At 46.4% G+C, this 25688-nt stretch overlaps 1 protein-coding gene across 1 annotated transcript in view; it reads right to left on the bottom strand.

Annotated features, from left to right (window-relative positions):
• MAML2 (mastermind like transcriptional coactivator 2) overlaps positions 1-25688 on the bottom strand; it is a 232955-nt gene that overhangs the window by 158156 nt on the left and 49111 nt on the right. The window lies entirely within an intron of this gene.

Below are 25688 nucleotides of genomic sequence, written 5' to 3'. Positions count from 1 at the left end.
GGGGACACACCAGCTCTCCCAGCTGCACAGGGAGCCTGGGTTCAGCTTCCCAGCTTGCAGATGGCATCCCTTGGAGCAGAGGGATGCTGGGGACTCATGGGCTCTCAGTCCCTGCCCTATTCTCCTTGTGGGCACTTGTACGGCCCCGATGCTGCTGTGCATCAGCCCGGGTGCTGCTGCAGCCGGTCACTGCGAGCGGTCGGAGGCAGCACGCATTGTGAGGGCTGTCAGCACTGCAACCAGTTCCAGGGACTCTCTTTTTGATTTACATTTTCTACATCCTTTCTGAGAAACCTCAATTGTCTATTTAATCCCTCAGCACTGGAGCAAAAGCATTCAGCTGTGCAAACCAGTATAGCAGGCGCAAATTTGATACCCATTAAAGCTGAGGAGTTACCAGGCATAAAAACCCATATGGGGACAGTATAATCCCTGGTGTAATTCCATTCATTTTCATGTACCAGTGATGAATCTGACACAGCAATCGGGATTTCCATCTCACACCAGCTTCCCACACCCCTCTAGCGTGTTCAGTAGAAGCAATTCCAGCTTGCATTTATATAGGTGTGAGCAGAATTAGGTTTATTCTGCTGATGTTCTCTGATGTTTCCCTGCATGCTCTGGTCATGAGCAGGGACCACAGCTTTGCTCTCTCTGTACAAAGTTTTCCATACCACATAGATCTCTACAACCACACCTTTTTAATTCTGTTTACTTCCAGAGTGTGATGAGAGCTGCGTTTTGGGGCAGGCACACAGGGCAATGGAATGAAATGCTACATTGTGGGAAGATTCAATTAGTGCACAACACAACCTTGGTGCATGACACAAGCACTGCTCTCTGCAAAGAGTGGAGACGTGCTTCAAAGGACTGTCACACATAAGGTCCAAAGTTGACAACACGGGCATGATGGCTTGTAATACACTTACCACTGGGTGCAGCTGAGCATACGTGTCTCTTGTGGAGTTTAATGTCCGGATAACAAATTACACATCAGGATGCATGAAAGTCACAAGCATTACACCCTCGCTTTATAGGCCTGGCACTAATGTATGCACTTGGGTTTAAAGCACTTTCTTGCAAGTTAAAACCCAGCCCTGCTAAGAATTGGTGTAATTCAATACTTCCTTTGAAAAAACTCCCAGAGGAAGATTAGAACAGTCTCAGTGATTACAGTCTATCTGGGTTCCACAGATGCCTGTAATCTATGGAAATTGTGAACTCAACGGATTTATGTCCAAATGTGACTTAAAATCCACTACAAAATCTCCATCATGGTTTTTATTTTTTAATGATTTCTGTCTTTCTCCCCTCTCTCTCTTCTTTTTTCCCCCTCAAAATGAGTTTCCGTAAGTGGCTGTAATGTCTGTCTCGAAGACAAGCAGGCGCAAGCCATCCAGCAGCCTGCCTCCTTTGTTGCCGCCGCTGCCCGGGGTGTGCGTGCACCATCCTCCACGGTAGTTGCAGCAATTGCCCCAGACGAAGGCTCCGCTCTGGAGCCTGTCTGCAGCCTGATGAAAGGCAGCTGGGGACGGGTTTCAGTTTATTCTGTTTAAAGACCTATCACGGACTGCCACGTGAATGGGAATGTAAAGAAAAGTCACAAATCAAACCTGAACCGTGCAGTCCACTTAGGCAAACGCTATTTGCGCCATATGTTCTGCAGGTTCATTTCACTGGAATAGTAAATTGGTCTGAAATTAGGGCCAGATTTTAGAAGGCAGCACTGAAGATGTGTCTGCTGAGCATGCATGCACGTGAGCTCAGCCGAAGGGACAGGTCACTCACAGCCTGCAAAGAGGCAGAGTGAATGGACACCTACATGCAGGACACGGGGCTGGGCTTACCCCGTGGACTTTGTGTGTGGCGTGCTCGTGTACAGCTCTTCCAGGTGACTCCTCAGGGCCTGTCTTTGGGACTCTGACGTGACACCAGCTCTTCCCTGTGTGGACATAGTTTTTACTTCCCAATGCTGGGTACTCCACAGGCATATCCTCACGTACTTAGGAGGACATACATCCACAAATCCTTGGTATAAGCTTTTCAATTACAGGGCTTTCAAACAACAACAACAACAACCTTGTCCTCCCAGTCCGTTCAAACAAACTGTCGCAGATTAAGGGCCTGGGTTTTTGTCAAGTTTAAACAAATACGCAGAGCACAAGAGCTCTGCAGTATCGCACTCCGGTGACAGCCGGCTCCCAGCAGCTCTCCAAGGCAGAGCGACGCACTGATGGGTTTGCTTGCCCATCACCTCCCCTCTCGCCAGCTCAGAAGATGCAGATCCAGTGGGTCCTTAATCCAAACCAGGGTTTTGGTTTTACAGCTCTGGAACAAGGAGGTTTTGCTTACCCTAAACCTGGCTTCAATTTTATCTCATTTCCATAAATAGCACTAGGAACCTTTGGCAATGTTTTGCCACATTTTCCAGTGGAGGACAGGCAAAGACTCAAGGCCAGTGCTATATAAGGGTATCTGAACAGTTTTTCTCCTGCCTCTTTGCACCTAAGAGCCTCTCAGGTCTCCTGCCCAGGTGTTTTATCCCCTCCTGCTTTTCAGTCCATATTTTCGAGCTGTCGTTCCCTTGTGTTTCACCTCATTTCCTCCCAGTTTCCACCTCCATATTGTCACTTAATCATGTGGGCCTCTGTAGCCTCTCATTTGCTTGTGGTAAATCTGGCATCTTTATTAAATCCAGACTGTTTCACTCTGGGGGCACATTTACAGGTAAATCTCCTTAAAGGCAGCCACCTCTGACTCAATAGTACATTTAATCCTGCAGCTGTCAAACGAAAGGTGATAAATCATCTACCTCTGATCAAATAAATCCTGCCTCTTTTTGTTCAGCCATGGTACCTCTCCCGCATTATTGAGGATGGGGTGTTGGCTTGGGTTATGATAGCTACGGACTGAACTTTTCAACGCTTAAAGATCAGCTCCCTCGTCAGCAACATCTAAACTCCTGTTTGTTTAATTTGTGCTGAATTGGGGCCTGAAGAAAGTGATTTTTTTCTTTGTTTTTTTTTGTTTGTGTTTTTTTGAGGTTTTTTTGTGGGGAGGTTGGGGTTTTTGGGTTTTGGTTTGTTTTTCTTTTTGTTGTTGTTGTTGTTGTTTTCCAAGGCTGGAAAAAGGCAAACAAACCCAAAAAGCAAGCTTGCATCAAAATCGTGCTGTAGAGCTAGGAAAGGGTTAAAGGCAGCCCGTCTCCATCCTAGGGAGTGAATCAGGAGGCTGCTCTGCCCGGGCAGCCCCTGTCTCCACACAAAGCCCCATTGAGCCAGGGCAGGATCAGGGCAGGAGGGGTTTGCAGAGCAGTTGTAACTCCACAAGCCCACTCCTTTCACTGCAAAGAGCCAGCAAGGCCTGTTGGCAGCTCCTGCCGAGTTCGCAGGCTCTGCCAGCCAACTGCTCCCTGTTTGTTCCTTTTTCTTAAAACAACAAGGCACACGGGGAAAATAAATACAAAAAGCCCCTGGTATGTGTGTAGCATTAAGCTGCAAGAGACGCTGCTCTAGTCCAAGGACTTTAAAAACCTACGGTTTCTTCCACCGCACTAATATGGACGTGTTGCACCTGCAAAGTATTTTTTATTCCAGCATCCTTCTTAAACACAGATGTACATGCTGAGCCGGGAGCCTTCTGAAGTGCTCTGTGTTGACTTAACTCTTTCCCTCTGGACTCCAGAGACTTCAATAAGATCACTTATGCCAAGGCTGAACGCTTTGAAAACCCCCACTTTCAGGTGCACGGCCCATGTGCTCCGATTTGTTTGCCCAAATTTCAGCTACCTATATCTATCTCTTGACTTCCAAACATAGTCTGACCCATGCAGCCCATAAGTCCCTCGACTTCAGCAAGGCTGTTCAGGACCTATAAAAAATCAGGCCACTTGTTTTGAAGTGCTCAGACATGGATTTAGGCCCCAGATGCTCAAAAACTACAGCTTAAATTTAGACATCTGCATCTGTACCACTGGCAAAGTGCTTTTATTTTTGGAAGCACTGAGCCCCAGCAGCTCCCATTAATTTCAGTAAAAGCTGCTGGGAGCTCAGAGTCTTGGAAACCTCTTCTGGGGAAGCTGTGCTAACATTAGATTCTTGTTTTCAGAAGCATTGGCTTGAAAAGAAATGACACAAAATCAGGAGGAAGGAAAATGTTTGTTTAGCCTTCCTATTTAATAAAGTCATCCCATGAGCAATGGATCTGGTAAACTCTTGTTTCTTGAGGGCTAGTGTCCAGTGTCCTCAAAATCCCACCGCCATCCAGCAGTTTGCTCAACTCCCGCTCACATCCCCAGCCTGTTTGGTGGGACAAACCTCTGTGGCCAGGTCCTGCTGGCTGCTGCCACTGAAAACGGAGTGACAGCTGCCTTTCCTCCAGTGCTAGCCTAATTTCTTCCTCTTTCTTTGAACCAGACTAATTTTCGTGGAAACTGCAGGAACTTATGTGTGGCAGACCTCTAACCTTTGTATCAAATTTGGTTGAAAAATTGCCCAGAAGTTATTATGGACAAGAAATATGACTGGATGAGATTTGTTTCCTTAGGAACCTAGGCTAAAAGGAAAAATTAATTCTGGATATCTGAAAAATTCAGGCTAGAGAACTCAGATATAACCAATAAAAAAAAGCCTACAAAAGACAAAGCCAAAAAATGTTAAAAGGCCATGAGACCTAAAGGCAATTAGAAGTTTAAATGGAGGCGCAAGCCTGAAAAATGCATACAGTAGACAACATGTGGCATTTTCTTTCATTTTAACCTATCCCTGTGTGAGACAGGCAAGAGTGGTGGTGTGTGTGGTTCCTCTATATGGAAAGCACGTGGCTCACATGAAGTGTACGATTCAAGTAAGCATCACGTTCAGGTAAATCCCTGAACAACGCGTAGAAGTGTCTATAGCTACAAAAGCAAAAATTCACACCAAGCCGAGGATCCCTGCCTCGTGTTCCCCCAGTGCAGTGCCTGGGGAAGAAACAGCCTAACAGGAGTTTTTGTAGATGACATTTGCCATGCTTTTAAAACAGTTATAAATACAAACCAAAAAGCCATGAATTCCATCTGTGTTCACAGCTGAAGGAAACACCAGTAATTCAGTCTCCTCTTCCATGAGACAGGAGAAAATGTCAAGGGAGAACACTGTGATTTTCTAGAAAGCAAGAAAGCGAGGAACAGAAACCCATGGCAAAAGCAGTTCAAGTGTTTTTAAAAAAGGATGCTTGGGAAATGAAGCCTATTAGGGCAGCGGCAACTATATTGAAAAACGTAGGAAATGCCCCATCTCAGGATGGGAGGAGGAGCTGCCAGGCTGAATTGGTGGTCCTGTATTGCTCTTTGAACCACAATCACTCTGGCTGTGGTCTCCAGGACCTGTTTTGGGAACAGGCACCTCAAGTTGCAAGATGGGCAAGATTTATTCTCCTTCCCCTTTTATCTTTCACATAAGAAGAAACTGTTGATATAAAATTTTGCTACTACTTCTTCCGAACAAGATACAAACAGAAGTTATATATGCCAGACATAAGGGCTCAGCTGCCCTTGCTGGCAAGAAATATCATTAACAGCTTTGGCTGTAGATAGCGATGCAGTAGGCAGCTAACATATCCTGGGGGACGGTGGTGCTGAGATGCTCAGGAGAGGAACGCAAGGCAAACCCTAGGGTGGGCTGGGAAAACATACAGAGGTTTCATGAACTGCATACATGACCCTTCTAAACTCTTTTCTCCAGAATTTTGAGGACAGTCCCCAAGACCACATCTTTACAAAGCAGAACCTTGCAGTATTTCCTTTTGAAAGCTGTCTGCAATGCTTCCAAAACTCACCGCCATGGCTGCCAGGGGATGGGTGACCTGGGCACTGGGTGTCCCAGGTGCCCTGGCTGATAGGTGCGATGACTGCTGTTACGGGGTAGCAGAGGGGCTGCCAGGGCTTCCCTCATCTCTGCCCATCTGCTCACTGGGCTGCATTGGAGACAGAAGCTGGGAAAGCCTGTGGACAGCCTCCCAAGCTTTAAGGCTCCCTGAAACCTTTCGTTCTGCCCAACAAGCGGGTAGGATGCAGCAAAAGGCGGCCTTGGGGCACTGGCTCCCAACGGCCAAGGCTTTCTAGTCAAGCAAGAGGTCCCCCATCTGCAGGAAGCCAGCAAACCCTCCGCCACTGCAGCACTGAAGCCTTTCCTACTCTTCTGCATTTGTGATCAAGGAATCCAGTGCTAAAATTGGTAATAAACCCTCATCAGATCTATACCCTCCAGTTTCAGTAGCTGGTCATGTTTTAATCCCTCTCTAGGTTTTAGGTTATCAAATGTCACTTGAAACCTGGCAAGAACACTTTTTTTCCCCATCCTCTCTCAGGGCAGTGGTGGTGGGAAACATGACTCTGAGAGAGTCCTGTCCCACTAAGTTTTCCTAACTGCTTGTATTTGTTCAGTTTGATGGCAACATGGAACAACTTTTGGCCAGTCTCAAGTGACTCACTAGATTGCTGAGAGCTGTTCAAAGAAGATAACTGAAGGAACAGACTACAGGAAAATTTTCTAACTATGGCTATGGACTAAGCCAGATTCTGAAATGGGTGCTGAAGTACCGCAAAGTGAAAAAAAAAGTTACATAGCAATAATATATGGCATTGAATGTAGAGGGTGAGCCCAAGATTTTCTCTCATTCAGGTTTCGTATGCTGTCCTCGGAAATGCTTAATGTAGGGTTAACAAAGAGCACTGTAATACAGACTGATCCTTTCTCTCACAGGGGGCTTGCACCCTGCCATCCTGATTCATTCCTCATTCACAGGGTGAAAAACCCCATTGGTTTCAGAAGGAGATATTTCAGACCAAGGACCGAAGCATTTGTGCCTAGATTTTCAGTCCACGTATTTTACACACTTCTGAACACTAACAACAATGCTGTGACTCTGTAGGGATACACGCATTTAAAACAGCATCAAAACTCCTTTATGGCCAAGATTTAGAATGTTGAATGCATTAGAGAAGAGAAACATTTGCACTGTGTTTCTTATTGTTGGTTGCCTTTCTGTAAATGCTTTCAACACCACCAAATTAGTCCAGAAGTGGTTAAAAGCAGCTAAAGGGAGCTTTGGAGGACTCGGTGTCAGCTGGCATTCTAATGAGAATTAGACAATTGGAAATAAGACAGCTCTGAGGCCAAACAATTAGCCAGACAATTAAAAGGCTCCACTGTACAGGGTTTTATGTGGGATAGGATAATGCAGCCGCAATATTTGTGCTAATAAGGTAGACGGATAAGAATTAAGTTAATTTCCCTTCTCAGCAGCTAGATGAACAGATCGCTCTATTTTAGTCAAGCCCAAAAGGACGTAATTTCTCCCTGACTGAAAAAGAAAAACGTAAAAGAAAGAAATAGAAATGGTAGTCTCTGGCTATAGAAATAAGCTGGATATTCAACTGGTGTGGAGCTTGCAGAGGGCCAGTGCCAATGCCGCCCTGCTCTGCTCTGTCTTCTGCCTTCTGCAAATGCCACTTTTGCCTGTGTCATGGCTAAAGCTCTCTCCATTCTCATTCTGGATTTTTCCATATGTACAGGATAAGACCATTATACCCATCTGTTCTAACATTTTTGATAATATGTTGCTCACAACCGATCAGAGGTATGACAATTTCATGTGACAAATGAAAACAGGGAAGAATATGAACACAAACTGCCACTGCTAGAAAATATGCAGGTAAGTTTCCTGCATTTGGCGAAATTGCAGGGCATGGCACACCATGGGGTGTGGAGGATGAGCCTCACCCTGGGAAAACCCCCTTCCCGACCACAGTGTTCCCCTGCGAACGCAGTATACCAGCTATGGAAGAGACATGGGCTGGAGGCCAGAGTGACCCCAGAAACATGCCCAACTCACAAAGGCTTATCCTTCCCCTGTATTCTGAAATCCTATACCTCTCTAACCCTACAGCATACCAATGACATGCTGAGAGACAGACAAAGATCCAAGTCCCATTACCCATCCAGTTTTCTATGGGGCTGGCTCAGTTACTGCAGCAGCATCTTACACTGGTGCTTTCAAACTCCCTCAAGGCAAAACCCTCTGAACTCCCACACCCCCCTGGGCTAGGCAGAACTGCACTCAAACCCCATGGCACAAAGCAGATGTTACCAGCTTGGTGCAATGGACATGGTCCATTCGCCTGGACATGGTCCTGGCCAGGTGGCTCCAGGTGGCCCTGCTTGAGCAGGGGGGTTGGACCAGATGATCTCCAGAGGCCCCTTCCAACCTCAACTGTCCTGTCACTGTGTGGCTCTGTGATGTGCCATGCACTGCTGATGTAAAACACCACTGAGGCTTTCATACACTTTCTTGTGCAATGGAAGTGTCACTTCTGGGAGGGAGGGCTGGGAGTTTGTGGAGATGTGTCTAGGAGCCCCATTCAACACCTCCCCCTGCCTTGAGCCATTTGAGGTTTCTGGTTCCCTGTACTATCTTCCCCTCTCCTTCAGACGGCGCAGGCTGCTGCCAGAGCCTGCTATCACGCTTTACATTAGGTTACTGGCTTCTGTGGTGTACCAGCAGCCATGTGTTGCTGTTTAGCAGAGAGCACCACCAAAACAGTGAAAACGAGATATTTTGGTTTGGTGTCTCCTTGCAGTTGCAAAAGACCAGAAGTAAGTTGTCACACATGGGATAACAGAATCCCTAGGAAAACAAGCCACTTGGAAAATGAGCCATTGGTCCACTTTACAGTGGGGGACACTGTTGTTTTTCTGCTGTCATGTTAGGGTTTCTGTATCTTCGAGGTTTACCGCACATGCACAGGATAGGTCAGGCGGGGTCACCTTTCCACTCTGCCCCTCTTCTCCTTCCTCTTCCCCAAAAACCCATCTGAATGGACATATGATGATATCACACACTCAGAGGCAAATGTATTTACAATGCATCGGCATGGCTCAGTTCAGTCTATAATTACCACATTATGGCTTCAGCCAAGCCATTTCTCCAATAACGCCCAGATGTACCAATTACTTCTCCTCTATAATGAAAACAGATGAGAAACAGGTGGCAAGCCCTGTTTGTAGCAGAGGGAGGGAAAGAAAGTTTTGGCTAACCAGAAAATAGCCCTGACAAGAATCCTGTATCAGAACAGCATGGTGAAGGTGCCTTACAGTTGCCGCTGTCGGGCAGGTCTGATGTGGAAGATCACAGAGCTAACTCTCACTCTAATATATTTAATACAGTACATATGGGAAAATAATATATTTAATATATTATTAACCAAAATCTCTTCTTGGCCACTGGAAACTGGAAGCATGTGTTTGAGGCTGCTTTCCCATCTTGCTAGCCCTGGCACCATGAACTCTGGCCAAGTTCTGTTCTACCAAGCACCTCACTTTCCAGACTGACCCTGAGCAGGAGGCCCCCTTGGAGGATCACATGCACATTGGAGTCCTTACCCCTTCCCTACCCTGTTTTTAATAAGGCTTTTTTGTATGATTGCTCCTTGGTTCTTGCTCTTTTTCTGAGCAGGCACACACGAAGTCGAGGATCTCCACAGTGCAGAGATCACCGTGCAGCGGGAGCCACAGCAGCTCAGTTGCCTCTTCCTTGGGCACACTGACACAGAGACCAGGGCAGGGATGTAAGATGCAAATAGCATCCCTCTGGATGACTGGAAATTGCATTTTTGACTAAAAAGCCTCTCCCAAAGACTGCTGTATCAAAACCTGGTAGGCAAGTAGTGTTGTCCAAAAATTCCTGACCATATCAAAACCCCTGGAAAACAAGCAGCACCGCTGAGAGGAGACCTTATCGCCCTCTACAACTACCTGATAGGAGGTTGTGGTGAGGTGGGGGACGGTCTCTTTTCCCGGGTAACCAGCGATAGGACAAGAGGAAATGGCCTCGAGTTACACCAGGGGAGGTTCAGGCTGGATTTTAGGAAGAATTTCTTCACTGAAAGAGTCATTAGGCATTGGAACAGGCTGCCCAGGGAGGTGGTGGAGTCACCATCCCTGGAGGTGTTCAAAAAACGTCTAGATGTGGTGCTTCAGGACATGGTTTAGCGGGCATGGTGGCATTGCGTCGATGGTTGGACTTGATGATCTTTTAGGTCTTTTCCAACCTTAACAATTCTATGATTCTATGATTCTAAGATCCTCCTCCATTTGAAAACATTTTGCATTCACAAGCAGCAATAGGGGAAATTTTACCACGCTGACATACACAATGCTTGTATTGATACTAGTACTGCTGCCTACAAACCACAGCACTAGCAAAACAGTAGTTACACACAGCTTTATCAAAGGACTTCAAGGATGCATTTGCTCTGCCTGGCATATACAACTGAAAGCGACTTAATTTTAACTTTGTACTTCACGTACATAACATCCTCACTAATGACAATGAGGTAGAGTGATGTAGTGCTGGTGGGAAGGTTAACAGATGTACACTGGTCTGTAAAAGAATAAATTCTTAAAACCCATGTGCAACAGCCGTTGCCTCCCAGCAAATATATTTAAGTGTGAGGGCTTTTTCTGCTATGGCATCATTACTATTATGAATGATGCTGTAGCACTTTTACTAGTATGCGGGGAAGTGTCGTTCACATATGACTAATAGACACTTGTTAATCATTTACATGATTAATGTGTTAGTGCTTCCCCCCCACACTGATTCAGTTACATTTGTCAACTCGCTTTTGCTTATTTTAAGCAGCTCTAGCAACGAGATGTGTGAAGCCTTGCTGTGGGTTAGCAGTGCAGTTATCCGAAGGACTGAAACACAAGTCCTCCGTGAGCATCACTGAAGGATTTCACTGGAGATGCCGGTGCAGAGCTCAGGCAATTAGCAGTGGTTTATGGATGGGTTTTGACATACTGCCTGTAACCAGATGAGACCCAAGTCCTCCTGAAGTCAATGGAAAGTCCACAATTTCATCCAGTAAGATCCAAGAATGCCTTTTCCTCGAGGATATTTACTACAAGGAGGGCCAAGCTGCCCAGCTTTTGTTTTCTATTGAATTTAGCTAGTATTTCCGAGGTTTCCCCATTGTGTGGCTTTGGCTTCTGAGCCCATCTGCTACACTTCAGGGTATGTTTTCATTGTGGTGCGTGGGCTCTTGGCTCATTAACGTGGTGTTAATGGAGTATGGCAGCTAGAGCCTTCCTCCACTCACTGATAAGACTCTCTTTCCGGAAGGAGGTTTGCCCACAGCAGATTCAGCAGCTGAAGCATTTATCTGCCATGGAGTGTTAATAACTGTTGTGTTATAATTACCAAATCTCAATATTTACAGAAAAACAGCCTCTCTATTGTGCAGCTAATAGCACAATCTTGAATGTACGAAATGCCAATTTGCTATGAATGAGGAGCTGCTTGCTAAAATTCAAAAGCAATTAAACCATAAGCAGTAGCTGACATGTAACAATTACACTGTTTACTAAGAAGCCACCACTTACTGGGCACAATTCTGGCAGTGAAGATGCTCTATGGGACAAAAAGACCTGGAGAGCCTCCTCCTCGGCTACACCACAGAGAGGATTAGTGCACGCTGTGCCTCGGTTGGGAGACTGGAAAACTCAAACCATTTTCAAACCTCTAGATACAAGGAAAAATTTTTTTATGGTGAAGGTGGTGAAACACTGGAACAGGTTGCCCAGAGAGGTGGTAGATGTCTCATCCCTGGAAATATTCAAGGTCAAGTTGGACAGAGCTCTGAGCAACCTGATCTAGTGGGATATGTCCCTGCTCACTGCAGGGGGGTTGCACTAGGTGACCTTCAAAGGTCCCTTCCAACCCAAACGATTCTATGATTCTGTGATCTGAGTTACCTCAAACAGCTGGCTGGCAGCAGATCACACCGCACCTTCTTTACTTGCTCTGATGTGGGATCAGGGTGTGTGCTGAACAGATGGGGCGGCTCCTCTGGTTTCTACTACTAAAGAGAGGGAAAATACGTTTAGTTCCCATGTGTTTATTCCTTAGCTCAACTGGTCTAGTGTGTAAGTCCTTAAATGTGTGACCTCTGCATGAGTGAGGGAACTGGCCCTCCACATCTGATATGTTTCCTCATATCAGTAATTATACCGCACACCCAAATGAACAGAAATAGGCAAATATTTTTTTTAATTATTACTCCTTAGCCTTTTTTTTTATTTTGATGGCCCAAAGCCCCTTTTTTTCTTCATCAAAGAAGTGAAAAATTCTATTCAACTTGGGTCAAACAGAAAAATCTTCATTCAACTGAAATTTAAACATTTTTGTTTCCCTGGGAGGATTTTTCTTTCTTACTGTTCTTTATTATTACAAAGCTGAGACAAATTTCAAAACAAAACTTTGTTTCCTAGTGAAAAAACAAACCGCTTCAGTTACTTCGGAAATGTCAAGATGTGCCTGTTCTGCCGTCACCAAAACCACTTGCTAAATTTCACAAGTATTGGTAAAAAGTTTTGGTTCATCCAAAGCTGTACTTTTTTTGCAGCAAGGAAAGTCTGTGCCCTAGAACTTCATCCCAACCTCCAGAAAGCAGCCTTTACCCGCATTATCCCAGAGCACCCTGGACCTATGACTGCAAGGCTTCCCCCATTACACGTATATAATTAGAGAGGGTCACCTGTAGAAACTTTACAATGGATTAAATGCAGCAGAGAAAGCCTGCCTGGTTATCACGGCAGATCTAGGGATATTGTGCTTAATCCAAGGACCAAGACCTGCACAGGAGACACTTGGTGCAGGATGGGACCCAGACCCACCCAGCAGCCAAGCCATGCTGACTGCACCCCTGCAGAGGAGGAAACCTGGCAGAGGATGCCTTCGTGTCCTCATCCCTCGTCCAAAAGCCTGGCCAAGGGTGATGGAGGCAGCCAGTATCTGTGCACGGGGCATATCCCTCTTATCGTTTCTCAGCTTCAGCCAGGTCCTGCGTTTGCTCTGGGAAGTGCAAATCCAGGACTGTGACCCTGAGCTTTAGGCAGCTTTCGCAACTCCTGTTTTCCATTTTCCCTGCTCCCATACAGCCTGCAGCCCGGTGCTGTGTCCCAGGGGTACAGCCCAGCATCTGAACCTTTCTGACAAGGACTGGTGTAAGGGTAAGCTGTTCAAAATAGTTCCTGTGCCTTCTCTAAGTTTTTGGATAGGAAAAAAATCCACTTTTGCTAATACTCATTACAGCTAGGGGTAAAGTTCTCTATCTCTCGATATGTTTGGTAACTATTTACTTAACTAAATGGTGAAAAAGAGAAGCCTCAATTCTCCAGAGCTGCCTCCCTCAGCTTGTTTATCAACTGTGTTGCAATGGCTCTGTGGTTGTGAAATCTCGAGCTGAAAACTCAAAAGGAAATTTCTAGTGACAAGCTTTCCTTGAGGCTGTAAACAAATAGAATTCATTAGGAGGAAGGAAGAGAAGCAGAAAACATCAAAATTAACACATGTGCGCACGCGCGTGCATGCACACACACACAGAGCTGTGCTGAGAAAGAAAAATAAAAATCCCTATGCCAGGCTTTTTTTTCCAAGGATAACCAGCTTGATCTAACGCTCCCTGCAGTCGGTAGGAAGCTAAGCTTTCTCAGACTGCAACAGAAGTCGGATTGTACTTTTAGGCAGCCTATTTCATCTGCCATATCCCGAAAGTGCTTTACCCTTTCTACACCTGCTTGTGCAAGCTCCAAATCACGGCTCTCTAGGAGTTGTCAGGTGTTTGCTGATAGACAACGTATTTGCTTAAAAGAAAAAGAATGAATAATGAATTAAAAAGAAGCCTCTGAGCCAACTGTGCTAATGGCTTTTTACCTGTAGCACCAAGAGCTTGTATATTCTGGCTTCGTGTTAAAAAGTGTGCTGATTAAACCATAATATTATGTTTTGATCTAGCCTACAGCTGAATGAATTACTGGCAGGAAACACAGCTCATGAATTCAATCAAAAATCCTTTCATTTGTCACAGCCGCTTCCTGTCCGTCTTTTAAACATCTGCTTCTCTTGTTCACAACAGAAAAAGTCTTTGTTAAAATAATAAGCATTCACCGATCCTTCCCTCGAATAAAGTGCACAGTTTCCCAATGAAACACGCTTTCCTCCCCGCTTTGAGTTTATTTTACATATCTTTAATAGCTTCCTCGTACCCCTCTCTTTCTTTCCGTTTTGAAATTCTGGAAAACCTCAAGCTGACAAAAGAAGGCATTTCCAAAGCACGAGCTCGAGCTGCCCTCAGCTTTTCTGCCAATGGGACCCAGCGTTCGGGATGCTTTGCTGCAATCCCTGCCAAGAACCTCTCCAGCTCCTTAAATGGAAGCCACTTCCTCCCCAACGAGGCCAAGCAGCCATCCAGCGTCCTGGGACAGAGGTGTTTCTCCAACATCCTCGCTCTCCCATGCATGTGAAGCTGCAGCTGGGATGAGCACAGGCTTGAGGGAAGTGTCACAGGTCCCTTCTCATCAGCACCAGAGCTCCACGGCTCTGCCTGGCCGGATGATCGGGCTAGGAGAGAAACCGAGAGCTCCCCTTTCTTAACTTTCCATTTCCAGAGCCAGTTATTGCAATGACCATTCCATGATACCTCAGATCTATTTAGCTATTTAGTCAGCTATTTGTGCAAGTGATGGATATCAGCTGTGCAGCCCCCTCCTGCTGTCCTTAAATGTCTCACAAATCCAGAATCAACATGCTGGTGTTTATGTGCACGTTTGGCACTACCAGCAACCCCACATTTCTTTACAAGCTTCTACAGGGAAGAACACCAGTCTTCCAGTGAAATCCCTATTTTGAAGTAAACCTCTTCCTTTGCTAATTACTTCTTAATAATTAATTACCTACCTAAACTTCTGAAAGTTTCTAAACTTCACGATCCATTGCCCAGCTAACTCTGGGGGGAAGCCTAAGAGTTGTCTAACAAACCTTAATAGGGCCCAGAAAACTCGACGGTGCAGGCATTAGGCTGGGAAGTTCAGGGCTGGAGAAGAAGCAGCTGTGTTAGAAAGAACCAGTAGTATCTCCATGGGTCTGGCTGCAATGTCACTCGCACCATGTGCCAAGCCTGTGCCTCCTCCTAAAGCCATCCAAGGGAGGATGACCCTGAGTGACTGAAGTGGCCAGGCTAGGGGCAGATGGCTGCCTTGTGAGAAGTGGAGTTGAAGTATTCTTCCCCATTCTGCAGAGCTGGAAAAAATGAGCCAGTGCAATTAGCACATTTTCATATTTTTTTGCATCATGCAAACTTTAAAAACATGAGACATTTTTTGCAAGTGACTGAAAGCTAAGATTGCATGTTAAATAGGCTGACGACAGACAGGAGCAGAAAATGATTGGGATACTTGCATGATGTTTTTCCAATGCTCAAATGACTATTTTTTTAATTTCCAGTTTTCCACTGTACGCTTTTTAAAAATTTTTATTTTAATGTAAAAATTTTTGAAGTATAGATTACTTTCCTTGCAGAAGAACCTTACTTTTACTTTGATTCTTTACTACGATACAGGTTCACCTCATGATTCCAGTGTTATACCTGAACAAAAGTCATGTAAATTAGGGTTATCCCAAACTTAAGAATTCCTGCAGTGGGTCAGTACAAAGGTCAGCCTGTCCCAGTGTCCCATCCAAGCTTGGGCTGACAGCAGGTACACGGGGCAGAGGATGGGAATGGGGCAAACACATAGGAATACATCCTTTGTATGTTCCACCAATTGCCAGCTGTTTGTAGCTCAGGAATCTCCTGAGACACAGCTGCAATGTTTGCATGTCGTAGCCATCAATGGATTTTTCTTCCTGAGATAGGTTTAATTGCTTTTTACCTTGCAAATCTTTAGCACACATAACGTCATGCAGCAATGAGTTCCACGGTTTAACTGCAACCGCTCCTTCTGCCTGTCTGGAGCCCAGCACCGCCTCGTCATATGGGATGTCTCACAGGGCCCGTACTGAAAGAAACAGCCCAAATTGTTTCCTGTCGACTCGCTGGAGGGCTTTCAGGGCTGTCAGCACCTCTGTTGTATCCTTTCACGTATTTCTTTTTCTGACAAGGGAGTCCCAGACATCTAGAAATTGTCCTATACTTTGGGTTATCCTTGTAGCTTCAGTACCTTTTCATTTCTAATATACCCTTTCTGAGAAGAAAAGGCAGAACTACTGAACTCGTATGGTTCTGTTTTTCCTCTTTTTTCCTAGTAACCCCTGATGTTTGATTTGTTTTGCACTGCTATCAAGGAACAAGCTGCTGTCTTCACAGAGCTATTACGACTCTGGGATCCCATTCCTGAACAGACACACAGGCTAACTCACAGTCTATCAGTTGGCATCCACAGTGAGGAGTTTTTCCCATGCACAGCACTTCACATTTATGTAAATTAATCTCATCTGCTCTTTTATTGCCTCACTCCTAACTATACTGAGTGCCTTCTGCAAGTCTTTGCAGTCAACTTTCATTTTTATGACCCTTAATAGCTTACTATCAATAGCAAACATTGCCACCTCACTATCCACCCTCTTTTCCAGATCGTGGGAGATAAAAGCTCCAACCCTGCCCCAAGCCAGCCCTTTCTGGTGTAGTCCCAGTTACAGTGACAAACCCACGCTTCTACTGGTAGAACTTGCTTTGCTTGTGGAAAGAGGATTTCCAATACCAGTACGGCTTTGCCAGATGCGCCCACACTAGGAGTACTTTGCCAGATCTATCCGATGGTATTTTTGTACCAAGACAAAAAAACTCTCTTATGGTTTACAAGCATCCCTTGCACACAGTATGAAACCTGGGGGTGGAGTGCATCATTCCAAAAGGGAGCAGGGCAATTTAAGTAGATACTACCTCAAGGTACTACATAACTATGGATATTTAACCTTGGGGTCTAAATCAGAAGGGTAGTTTCTACTCGTGGATGAGAAAAGAACTCCTCCAGGGGTATAAATTAAGAAAGGAAAAATGGAGCTGACAGTGAACGTAGGAGCATAAATTATTTTCTGTAAGTAAGTAAGCAGAGAGCTGCTGTCAGAGCTTCTGCTGCACATCCCCACACGGCCACATTAAGATTTCTGTGGTGGCCCATGCAACCGTGGTAGTGAATTTTAATAGCTACTTGGAAGGCATCTGAAAACCAATTACTTAAGATCTGTAATATCTTTCTGTTACAGCTGACCCAAGCTGGGGTACTTCTTGAGCATCCATTTTCCTGCCCTCTGCATTATTTGGCCTCCAAGGGGTGCGGGGCAGCAGACTGAGTGCAAATACATGCACATGAAAAATCCCAGACAAGATCAACTTGATTTTAAGCTAGAAACAGTAAGAGACATGACAGAGTGAGTTGGGAGACAGAGTCGCTGCCCATTCACCTGCCGAAGTGCAACAAGAGGTCTTGCACGGGGGCTTTGCCTGCTGGATGCCGCTGGTGAGAAGGTTGCAGTTCACCAGACAGCGTCAGGGCAGGCGGCTGAGCCACGCAGTGATTGCGCGAGGTGAAGCACGAGAGCGGGTTGTGTATGCCTCACACCCAGGCATCTCTGACCTGGTGAGTCTGGAGCCTCCCACCCCTCCTTTTTTTTTCCCCCCAAAAAAAAAGACATTAAATGCAATTAGCAGGCAGCAGGTTTCATGCAAACCAAAGAAAGCATTTTTCCATCCAGTGCAAATTAAACAGTGGAGCTCATTGGCATCAGCTGTTGAAGAGGCCAGAAGTTAAAACAGCAATTAGACAAACTTGTGGAGGAAAGTCCATTGGAATTACTAAACACAAAGATACCGTCTCTGGCTGAGGAACTCCCAGCCCTGTGTCTGCATCAGGAAAAGGACTGTGCCATGTTCGCCTGTTTTCATACACTTTTCCTCCAGCATCCACTCTTGGCCAGAACTAGGACAGGATCCTGGACTCGACATACCCCTTTCAGACTCAGTATAGTTCTTCAGCCATGTGTAAAAGTCCTGCAGCTCAGTTTACGATTGTGTATGCCCTACTCAAAGAAACCCCTCTTGGTTTTGATTTTGAAGGCTTGACTAACAGACCCAGGCAAACTAAGCTCCAAAAAACCTGGTTTGTCTAATGTACAAGGTCCTAGATGTATCAGTCCTGCCAGCTCTTCTCCTTCCCTACTGTTCCTGCACTGTACATCACCTGTTTGAGAAAGGCAATGCAGTCCACCGGACTGAGCGCTGTGCACGGCCAGGGCAAACATGGGAGATTTAGAGCATGCAAGAGTCTGGCCTTTTGTACCAGCTGTGATTATGTCAGCCTGGGGTTCAGAGGTGACTACTCAGACTAAAGAATTACCTCCCTCTGGCCTCTCTGTTGAGCATCTATTTTGCCTCACTAATTGTTATATGCCAGAAAGTAATTTTGTTTTAAATGATCTTTAATATCATGCATTTTAAAAAAGCCTATGAAGCTCCTACGCTTCAGCATCGCAACTTGACACCCAATTCCCATCTGTCTCTTATTAACAAAAACAACCCAGATAATCTACAGCCGCATGTGGAAAGAGATATGAAAAACTGATGAAGATGATACAGTATGAACCACCAAGCAGTCAACAGCATCTTAACAGTACCTGTCTGAGCTGGTGGCTAGTTTAAGGAATAACTGAATGAAGGGAGGAGATAAAACTAATGGATAGGGCCAACTATGTACACTGACAAAGTGAAGCTCCATTTGGAAAGGTGTAGAGGGTGACTTGCTTGAGTTCAAGGACACTTCAAAACTCCATATCATTATATAAGGCATCAATTACATGGGCAATCTTGGCCCCAGATGCTCATCCTAAGTGCCTGAATGAAAAGAGAGGAGATGTGCCAGGAATGGTTTGGATGAGAGAGGACACGTGTATACAATAAGGTGCAGACTGGCCTACCATCTGCCCTGCTGCCTTGCAAGCGTGCACTCTGGCAGGGAATTCAGGTGAGATTTATCAATGGGGTGAATGTGAGCAGCTCCAGGGATTTCCTATGGACCTGAGCTTGTGTGGTCCAGGGAGAGCAGATGCAGGTAGACCTGAGTGCAATGGCTGGATCCCACAGCAGTAATCCTGCAGAGTGGAGGTTTTGGGCTTAGCTGACAGCCAGGGATGTGGTAGAAAAGCCCTGGAGTCGAAGGGCTGAGTGACTTTCAACTCAGCCCATACTGCTCAAACACTCAGGTGATTTAGGGCTGCCCCTTGACTTCAGGCCACCACAGAAACTTTTTGCACCCCTAGGAGGGCTCCCACCACCATGTGTCTCTGCAACCCGATGCAGCCCCTCACCTACAGCCGGCAGAGCTTTGCAATGCCCTTCCCTGGAGGCACCACGCGACACCGACTGCCGAGGCAGAGGGAGAGAAACCTGTACAGCGGAAGAAGAAAAGGCTGGATTTCTGATCCACAGCTCCCAGAAGAGATGGGACAGGTGCAGAGGGGGAAACCATGAACAAAATCTGCTGCTGAAGCACAGCACCTTGCAATATTTCCCACAGGGAACTGTGGAGCTCACTTCGCTGTTGCTAGGGCCCAGGGTGCCTGTTGCTGCTGTTGCTTCTATAAATAAAGTTTCCATTCCAGGATAAACTAAGCAAGCAGTGGTCGCTTTTTAGGGAAATCTCCCCTTCATCCCCTGAACACACAGAGAAACAAAGGATCTCCACATCTGCCTGCCCCTTGGCCGGCCCGAAAGCAGTGAGCGAGCTTTCACGGTGGAAGGGAGCTGAGGAAGGGCTGCGTGATGGCAGGCAGGGACCGTCCCTGGCTGCAACCTGAGGCAGGCTGACTGCAGAGCAAATGGGAGCTCTCTGCAGACACACAGCCGGTGCCTCACGCCGGGAGGATCACACGCGATTTTTGTGTTTGGAGAATTCCAGTGTGTATAATTATTCCTTTGATCATGTTAAAAGAGCAGCCACCGTGTGCTTGCATCGTGGCTTTGCTGTGAATTACCAGTTTGGACAGGGAAAGAAGGCTGTGAGAACAGCCAGTCCAAGGAACGGGCCTCTCTGACAAGTTCCTCTTTTATTCTTTTTTTTTTTTTTTTAATTTGTACATATTTCAACCAAACTGTGCTGCTGTCAGGACAAGCAAATCATTCCAGGAACTGCTTTCATTATCGTTAGCAAAGTGGAAGTCCTGTGCAGTGTTTGCTTTGGGCCCAGGCAGCTGCCCAAAGACTGCACTTCAAAGGTCTCTCCTCGGCTCACATCGCAGCACCACCCTGGTTTCCTAACCACAGTCTCCTCTAGCTCGCGACCTGCTTCTCTTTTCATTTCTCCACTCGGTTTAGACTCACGAAACATCAGCGGGTTCGGTCACGTGCAAGTATCTTGCAGGAGAAAATGAAGTGTCTAAGGCAGCTGACTTTCATTACCTCACTGAGTTGCTAACCCAAGAGGACAGTTTGTAGCTAGCAAGTGGCAAGAACTGGGTTTTATAGGAAAAAAAAGCTGGATTTTCCTGGAGGATGAGGAAAGCTCCCTTCTGGGGCATTCACTCATGTCCAAAGGACTTGGAGCCATCCCAAGGTCAAATGCTACCAATGTCTTGTGTGCTACCTAGCCAGGAGTCCCTAAGTCCCATCACCATCTCACACCATGGTCTATTCCAGGCAAACCAGGTTTATGGGTGCAAGCTGGAACACAGGAGGTTCCACATAAATATGAGGAAAAACTTCTTTACGGTGAGGGTAACCGAACACTGGAACAGGCTGCCCAGAGAGGTTGTGGAGTCTCCTTCTCTGGAGTCATTCAAAACCCGCCTGGACACGTTCCTGTGTGATATGATCTAGGTAATCCTGCTCCTGCAGGGGGATTGGACTAGCTGATCTTTCGAGGTCCCTTCCAATCCCTAACATGCTGTGATTCTGTGATTCTGTAAACACTGAGACAGAAAAAGATGAGCCTGGCTTTGGTGTGCGATGCTTCATCCCACACCGAAACAGACTATCCAGCTATGGGACAGAGAAGAAATCAGTGGCTCTGGCTCTCAGGGCTTGCCTGGTAACCTCACGGCTGGAGTTTGTAGCACCAAGGCTTGCTTCTGACACACCAGCACCCACCGCACACAGCCACTGGAGAAGAGTAAACCACAAACGCGAGCACTTCAGCTTGAGTACACCCAAACGCTGAGCCAGGCTGGGTTTGACAAAGTAGCACTGAGTCCATCAAGCTCTTTGTGGGGGCTCAGAGGCTGCCTTCACTTTTGCTGCCGACTGACCCTGCCGCCGTGGGGCACGAATTTGCTTTGTGCCCGTGTTTGAGCAGCTTTGCATCCCAAATGCAGGGGGGGTCCCCATGGGGTGACGGGCACGTGAGCTCTAAAGCCTCCATGGCCTCTGCTACACTCAGATCACTACAGACACTGCGCTGCTACAGTGCCAGCTCCCGGCTTATATTGAGTCCAATAATTAATTGCTTTTCCTATTTTTAAATATGAAAGGGTCTCTGTTTGGCTGTCAAGTGCCATTATCGCTGGCATGAGAGAGCCAGTTTTCAGCTGAAATTTATCCAGAGGTTGTTCGGGATTTGTAGAGTAGATCTAGGGGCTGCGTTTTTCTCCCAAGCACAGTTCCTCCAGGCCTTTGTGCAGATTTGCCAAGTCTCGCACAGCTCCAGCCTCCCCTTCCCTACAGCTTTAGGGCCAGGACCAAGCACCTCAGCCCTGGGTGCTGCCCTGGCTGGGCTAGCCGGATCTCTGCCCCGCTGCGCTTGCTGGCCTTGAAAGGTGGATCCTTCCTGCTCATAAATCACATTTACTGGAAGGGGCAAAGTAGGTGCATTTCCTCTCTTTGTGCCAGACTCCACTTGATGGCCGTGAAGGCACCACCCTCCTGATCGCGGGGAAAGGTCCCAGCAGCGGGGAAGCAGCACAGGTCCCAGATGGAGTCGGGGGCAGCAACACCTGCTTGTCTTTACTGAAACAAGATCACAGCCGCATTTAGGGACGGAGGTTTAAGCTGTATTTTGTCTATTGGAATAGAGATAAATGCAAGCCAGCAACATTAAAGTAATAGTAGCAGTGAGGCCAGGCTGTTGGTGTGACCTTGCAGCCTGCTGCCTGGGGCGGCTGGAAGCTGTGGTGGGAACGGCCAAGGTAGCGCAGGAGCAAGGTAAAGCCTTCACAATATCTCCCTCTCTGTTGCTGTTTATTGAAAGTGTTACTTGGGCAATTAGTTAAGGGTAGTTCTGTCCTATAAGTTAAAACACTAGTGAGTTTTATCTATTTTTTTGATTTATCTTGACTTGCGGAGTGAGTTGACTGTAGACTAGCATGCTGTTTTCCCAGGCTACGCTGACAACGCTGAGTTTCTCTGTCTGGATGAGCGCTGACCTCGCTGCACTGCTGCACCGCAGCATGCTGGCTACGGCCACTGGGTAACCACCTCCTCCCTCTGAGGTGTGGGGTTGGCAAAAGCCATGTTGCCTGTGAGGTTAGAAACCATCAGCTGATGGCTTGGGGATTTGAGTCTGTTTTGGTCACAGAAAAGCCAGACAAGACTTTTTGTCAGGCTGTTACGGCATGCCCCACTACAGTGACCAAAACAGCTTCTGCTGGCAAGGTTTTGTACTGCTGGCTAGGTCTCACCGTGGACATCCACCTGACAACACCTTTCAGCTGGTGATATTCTCACGCAGCCGCCCATTGGCTAAAATGCCTTCCTGGAAGCAGCTGCAAATGGCTGTACCTACACCAAGGAAAAGGCTGAGGTTAAATCAGGTTTGCTGGCTCATGTTAGCCAAACCTGATGGAAGACTAACTCACTTTTGGTAAACAGCTGTGGTTGTTTAAGATATTACCACCCCAGGTGTCTGACTCTGTCGGAGTCACAGCCCTTGTAGCAGAACCACTGGAGAAAACAAGAAAAGTGCCTCGGGCTTCCCACTTCACTGCCTGGCATCGCAGCGTGAAGCAGCCTCCCTGCGTTCATCTTGGCCCTGGGCTGCAGGGATGCCTGTGGCCCAGGCATGTGTTGCTTTCTGGGAGGCTGGGGAGGAATAATCTAGCAGAAAAGGGGGGATGGATGGCACTGCAGCACGAATTCCTGGAGCTGCACTTTCAGAGCAAGAGCGGTACTCGGGGGGGGACTCAAGCCACCCAGCAATGACGTTTCTCCCTACACTCAGCCTAGTATTAGGGGGAAGACAGGCAATAGAGTCACCACAGTCGCGCTGTTGGGAAGTCACAAGGACATCCACAGTCTGCACAAGTACCCCCCAAGTTGTGTGCGTGGCATTACGATGCCCCAGAGCACACCCGAGGGCTCACACCAACCAGAGCAGGCTCCAAGGCTCTCACAAGGCTTTTGCAATATAATGGGGGAGAATTCCTCCTTCCTTTCTGGGAAACCTGGCAGCAGGGATAGGAAGCCAGATACGCCACGGAAGTAGCAATCAAATAGTTTTCTTAATTAGGGCTCACTTTGTATGAGCTCCAGCAGGCTCCTGAATTTTGCTGACAATATTTTATAGCACTAGTATTGCTCTGAAATCTGCAACAACACCCAGCAACTAAGATGGGTATGCATATTTCTTAAGTATAAAGGATGTCTCCAGCGTGACAGTGTGTGGTACCCCACTCTACCCCCATCTGCACAAACCAGGAGGGATTCCCACACCAGGCAGGGAAGAATCACGGTCTCTCAGTTTCCTCTTTACCTCACCCTGACTACTGAGATGAAGCAGGCACTGAGATAGCAGTCCTCACATGTTTTCACTGAGCTGAATACTTCCTTTCCAAGACGCTTATGCACCGACTTCTGCAGAAGCCAAAGCAATCCAACAGCATAATAATACCTGTGCAGCACTGCTGAGCAGAAGGTCAAAGTCAGGCTCACTGTATCCCTCGTGCTCCCTGTCTGAGGAACTGAAGGTAGTCTTAAAGATTATGTTAGGGCTTTTGGAGATTTACGATATAATTCCAGGCTGTCTATGGGCTTTCCTCCCACCTTGTCTAGCTGCCTACAAATTATAATAAATTGGAAACACTGAATGCCTGAATATCCAATATCCAGGGTCCCTGACACAGCGATGGCTGATGTTCGGAGTTTCACTTCTCAAAGCGGGTAATGTCAAGGTGTGTGACTGTGGTCAATTTATCACTGTGACAAAGACCCAGCTATAGTGACTGGGGACAAGAATAGATCAAACCCCAAAGGTTTAATCCTGGATGCACTTCTCCACTCTGATTTCATGATGTTAAACTATCATAAAATAGGACAGCTGACTCTAGGGGCTGGAGACTGTGATTCTGTCACTAATCAGCTCCTCATTGTCCCCTTATTGGATTTTTTACTGGAAACACCACAAGAGTTTTGTGGGGTTTATGAGCTATGCATTTTATGAAGCAATTTATGCACCATGCTCTGCTCTCAGCTGCACCACGGCAGTTCTTGAGTGATTCAATTTCTTATTCAGTAACAGGGTAGAGAAATCACTGCAAGCTCCTGAATTTTGTTTTACCTTTAGGGCTGCAGCACAGTGGTTTTCACAAGTAAATAAGAGGGTTACAGGAAAACACAAATGTCGACTCTGGTGGGTGAATTCAACCAACTAAACAAATTCCCAGCATTTGATCATGCTTGTAAGGTACCAGAGAGCAAAAAAAGTTGTGCTCCCACACAAACAAGAGTGATATTTTCAAACATGATAGCTGCATCTGAAGTTAAAAAAAAGAAAAAAAAAAGAAAAAAAAGAAACCAACAACCTCGGCAGTAGCACAAAACATCCTTTGTTGCCGGACGTGAGAAAAACACTACAGTTCTAAAAAAAGCCATAGGAAGGAAGTGGAAGAACCTCAGAGGCGAGTGGGAGTGCAAAAGGAATGTGGCTGCATTTTTCCCCCTCCCTGCATGTAAGCTCGCTGTTCGCAGCTGAAGGGAGAGCTTGTTGGGGGAGTTTTACAATTTGGGAACTTTGCTGTTCAGAAGTGCAGTGCATATTAAAGCACTTGACTTTTCTGTGTTCTCATTCTGGATTTTGTAGTTCAAAAACCAAACCAAACCAAACCAAAACACCCCAAAGGACTAGCAGGTTTAGCATCCAAGTTCTGCCCTTGGTTCTACTTCTGTAAGTGCTGAAGGATCTCATTTCTGATGATTCCGGAGTATTACTTGTAATACTTGCACTGAGTTTTTCTTACAACATTCTTCTTGATTTTTCTTTACAATACAAGTAATTCTTGCATTGAGTTTTACCACCATGATGCCCCTGCTCTTTTCAGCCTCCTCGGTACACGCTTGACCAATGAAATACGGGAGAGAGCAAGCACTGCCGACTTCAGCACTGAAACATTCAGAGAAGCTCTGAATTATATTCCTTGTAGCTCCCAAGCCACTGAGATTGCCAAACACCCAGCAGAAGAAAACAGAAGAGTCATCTGAAAACAATGTCGTGAAAAGGAAATCAATTTCGTATGCATTTCTGAGATTAATGACCAGCATAAAAGAGAAAGAACTCATGGACCGCAATCTTAGGAGGTCTTTATGTCATGCTGTGGCAGAGACTTATGGGCAGAGCAACATGTACTCTCTGCTTAGGATTACCTGCATCTTTAAAACACCTAATTGTACCACTGGGCCAGACAGTAGCCCTGTAGCTCACAATAATGAATGACTCGCTAAGCCACAGCCACTGCTGGCAGCACGTCTCCAAAAGGCACACGTTTGCTGAGCAGCACTCAGTGGGCCACAGTTGCTTAACCTGAGAAAATGCTTTATCATTTCAGCAGGAATCTGAATTTGCTGGAGAGCCAGCTGTAAGGAAGAAAATTGGGAGGTTTTGAACCCA

Source organism: Nyctibius grandis, chromosome 2 (assembly GCF_013368605.1).
Source record: "Nyctibius grandis isolate bNycGra1 chromosome 2, bNycGra1.pri, whole genome shotgun sequence".
Taxonomy (NCBI): Eukaryota; Metazoa; Chordata; class Aves; order Nyctibiiformes; family Nyctibiidae; genus Nyctibius; species Nyctibius grandis.
The sequence above is the reverse complement of the archived record's forward strand: the minus strand, read 5'-3'. Positions and strand labels throughout refer to the sequence as shown.